This window comes from Camelus dromedarius, chromosome 14 (genome assembly GCF_036321535.1).
Source record: "Camelus dromedarius isolate mCamDro1 chromosome 14, mCamDro1.pat, whole genome shotgun sequence".
In the NCBI taxonomy this organism is placed as follows: domain Eukaryota; kingdom Metazoa; phylum Chordata; class Mammalia; order Artiodactyla; family Camelidae; genus Camelus; species Camelus dromedarius.
The window spans coordinates 57,632,238-57,636,713 of record NC_087449.1 but is presented as its reverse complement, the minus strand read 5'-3'; positions in this window follow the sequence as shown (position 1 = coordinate 57,636,713).

Sequence of the window (4,476 nt, the reverse complement as noted above, 5' to 3'; positions counted from 1 at the left end):
TCCCCAATTAGTTAAATACCTGGTCTTGTCCACTCCCCTTCATTAACCCCCATTGCCCAGTGATGCAACAGTACTTCCAGGTCTGACACTTGGGCCAAGTCCCCAAGGGAGGGGCCAAACTGGGGCCCATGCGCTTTGCTTTCAGGCAGTTTGGAGGAAGTTCGGGGGGTGCAATCTGTGGGCTTTGATCGCACTGCCTTTCCCATCACACCCTCCTTTCCCCAGATGGCTGCAATAGCTTCCGCCACGGAGCTGTGAGCCTAGGCTGTTTGGTACTCTGGACTCTTAGTATCTTTTTCTCACCCCCATTTTACTGATGCAGCTACTGAGGCCCAGAGAAGCTGAGAAACTTAAGTTCACATGGCCTGGGAGTGCCAAGTGCAAGTCTGTCCTGTTTCCATGCTGCTAGCTCCTTCAGCATGGCCCCTGCTCCCTGCCCTGCCCCTCAGCCGGCCTCTGGGAGGCCCACGGGGAGAACAGAGACGGCAGCCTGAGTGCACTGCAGGGCACCAGGGCCCGGGGGCCATTTGTCCGAGAACCTAGAGTCCAAAGGCTAGGAGCTCAGCCAGCTGAACTTAGGGATCTTTCCTTTTTGTTCTTTTCTGGGCAGGCTCCTGCTTGTTGGACTGGTAGCAAAAACACCCCCAGATGTGAGTTCTGTCTCCTTAAATCCTCGAGCAGTGGTGTAGTCTGGCTGCTGTAGAAATAGGCTCTGTCTGAGTCAGCTGGAAAAGCCACATTCCAGCATGGACTAGAAGCTTCTATCCTTTTAATGTCATCTTAGGGCCTAGAGAGGGGAGACAGTAGTCTCCTGGTCCAGCTTGGCCCCCAGAGAGAGCTGCTGTCCCCGAAGTCAGGTCAGAACATGGAGGCCCGGCTTCAGAGTGGGGCTGGAGGTCAGCGGGATGGAGGGGAGGGCCTGGCTCTGTCGTGCTCAGAAACGTCGAGGTCCCACTAGCCGTGCGCTCACAGCGGCCCCCTTGGCTGGTTGCTGCCCCCTCCCTGGAGTTCACTCAGGCAGAATAGAAGGCAAGACGCCCTGTCCTGGCCTGAGCCTTCCTGCTGTCCCTGCCCTCCCTGGTCCCGGTCTGCAACTGGGATAACTTGACCAGCCACTTCCATCAACACCCAGGCCTGAGAGCTGCTTGGTCTGTGGCCTCAAAGTCCTGATTCCAGGGCATACTACGTGGTCTTGGGCAGGTCCCTTCCTTTGCTAGATCCTCGGTTTTCCTGTCTCTGCTGTGGGGATAAGAAGGCATCCCGGCCTTGTCTCCTTCATGGGATGGATGGGGTGCTCCCCTGCAACTAAGCAGTACCTGTACCCAGTACTTACATGCGCCAGGCCTGTGCCAAGCTCTTCTCGAGCAAGATCTCAAGGAGCCCTCAAACAACCCCGTGATGCAGGAGCTGCAATCATCCCCATTTTACAGAGAAGCAAAGTGAGGCACATGGCTCAGTGTTTGGTGAGCTAGAATTTGGGCTCAGGCAGTTCAAAGGACTTAGCTAGTACCAACAGTATGCAGGGTGCCAGGCACCCATGATAGGTTTAGGGGCCCTCAAAATATTTTTTTTGAGGGGGGAGATAATTAGGTTTATTTATTTATTCTTTAAATGGAGGTACTGGGGATTGAACCCAGGACCTTGTGCATGCTAAGCAGGCACTCTACCACTGAGCTATACCCTCCCCCCAAATCCTTTAATTTCTTTAAAATCAGAGTGACTATAACCCAACTTGGATTAACATTTTTCTTCTTATCAATGTGGTCCTAACATTTGCTTTTCATTTTTTTTTTTTTAATGGAGGAAAGGGCCCACAAAAGCCCAAGCGGACAGAGTCCATGACAAAAATCATGCTGCGGCCTTGAGCTTGACCACCATGCCTAGGGCCTCCCCTTCAGGAGCTGATTCGGGGTCTGGCTTTGGCCTCCTTTCCAGGGCAGGCGGCTGGGTCTCACCGCAGACAGGGAGGATTTACAACACGACTTCCCCGATCCTACCCAGTCAGGGTTAGAGTCTCTGGAGAGGTGACACTGGGGTGGGGTGGGCGGGCTGGTAGCAGAGATTTGGGATTAAAGGATTTTTAGCACGCGAGTAAAGCTGGGTACACAGTGCAGCGTTGTGCTGTGGCCCTGCCTCCTGCCCCTCCCGGTTCCTGCTCCGCACCCCTCCTGGGACTCTTCATGCTCGGCTCTGCTCACCACTTTGGAGAAGACTTGGGGGAGGGGCCAGAGTGGTGAGTTCACCTGGCCAGAATCACCCAGCAGCGGTGAGTCATGGTGTCCAGAGAGAGGGGTCCCCTTTCTCACTTTTGCCTTTTGATTTTAACGAGGGTGCCTCCTGGCAGCCCCTGGCTCCTGGCCTGGGTCATGAGAGTCCAAACGGTGAGTCACTGAGAAATTACCTCCTAAACAACTGAAAATTAGCTTTGATTCCTGGGGAGGTTTGGGCCACAGCCCTTCCTCCAGCAGCATGAGAGTGTTTTCCAGGAAGAGCCAGGTTTCTGAGACAACCCCTTTGCTGACCCACTTTGAACTCTGGCCTGGCCAGAATGGGGCCCCTGTGAGCCCTGCCAGTGTGGACTTGCAGCAGAAAACCAACTACTGTAAGTAAGGCCAGAGCCAGGCAGGGAAATCCAGGCAGGCTTCCACGCAGAGGTGTCCTCAGCTGAGGTTTGAAGTGGGAGCTTTGGGAGGACTTGGACTTGGAGGAGAATTCCAGGCATTCAGGAAATGGGGTTAGCTTTTTGGTTTTTCTCGCCTGTGGCATGATGCAGCCAAAAACACTGGGTCTCCATCACCAAGCCACGGACTTGAGTGTCAGCTCCACCACTTAGGGGCTGTGTGACCTTGGCCAGTCCTGTCACCGCTTAAGCCTGGCTTTGTTATGTGTAATAGGGGGATAATTAGACCTCCCTTTTAGAGCTTGGGACCAGATGAAAAGGAAATGGAATGTTTAAAGCTCTTTGCAGAATGCCATGCCCACAGGAGGAACCCGTAAACACTGGGGCCCTCCTTTCCTCCCTCCTTACCTGGCAACACAGGAGGCAGCTGCTGTCCCAGAAACTCGAAGCCCTCCCTCCACTGGAGTAGCGCCTGGAGCTGGGTGGGCCCCCAGCATCTCAGTGGGATTATTGCCCCTACTTGACAGATTTTAACTTCCACGCTGGAGGAAGATCAGAAGGAAGAGAACCCAGTCTCTGCAATGTCGTCTTTCTCTTGGTGTAAACCAGTCCCTTGTAGTTTAGAAAGTATTCATTGCTGTGCAGTCAATAAAGTTGATTGAGGATGTACTATGTGCTGGGGCTGCACTGGGGAGGAAAACTGGACCTGATTCCTGCCCTCATGTGGCTGGCAGTCCAACAGGGAGACCGACATAAGGAATTATGTACTGAATGGCAACTTTTAAACAGGGATAGGTAGCTTGATAGAATGTTCTAGGGGTTATGAGAGTACTTAACGGGGGCGTCTGATTTGTGCAGGGGGCAGTGAGGGCTTCTCTGGGGAAGAAATGATTTAGCAGGGATCTCAAGAAGTTAATTGGGTGAAGAGGGATGTGGAGAGAGTTTAAGTGGAGGGACAGCCTGTGCAAAGGCCCTGTGGTCTGAGGGACATGGCACCTAGATGGGGCTGAAAGGAGTCTGCGGTAGCTGGGCTGGTGGTGGGCGGGCCTTGAAGGGTGTGATTCACTGGGAAGCTGACCGTGACCTCGCATTCACCTCACAGTAAGCCTTTTGCTTGAGCCTGATGGGCAGGTGGCCTAGAGCTTGCAGGAGGCTGGAGAGGGCCCGGTGGTCCCCCATGAGAATGAGGCACCTCTCTGAAAGAACTGGTGACGTTTTCATCCCAACAAGGAGCCTCTGTGAGTAACCAGAGGACAGGGAGGCTTGTCCCCCAGCAGGAACAGGCTTTGTGCAGCTGTCCTTCCACAGCTGGGCTCTCCCACTTGTGATGGAGGGTAAAGAGAAGCATCCTCGGTCTGGGTCTGTCGTCATCTTTTATAAGGTTGCCAGCATCCTTGTAAAATGGCACCGCCGTGTCTTGCTGATTTCTGTCCAGGGAACCATGGGACGCCAATGAAAGGTTTGAAACCAGGAGGTGTCCTGCTCAAATGGTTCTGGCTGCTGAGAGGAGAATGAATAGGAGGGTAGCAGGGTATCCCAGGCTCCAGGACCCCATATCAGGTGATGGGGACGGGCCCTGCTGGGATGTACTAGGTGGGTGGTGGAGCCTGAAGAGGGATAATTAGAGCCTCAGGCACCGCCCCCTCCCCGCCCCTTCACTGAGCATTCATGGGTGCGAGGGTCATGGGGAGGGAGAGGAAACCGAGGATCCTCGTTCCACAACAGCTTCGGTCCGCAAGCTGACCCAAGAAGGGAGAGGCAGGGGGAAGGTGCTGGGGAACAGAGATGCTCACACACGTACGGGCAGGTGTACTGCATGAACACCTTTGCGTGTTGCTTGGGGTGTGTCTGTATGT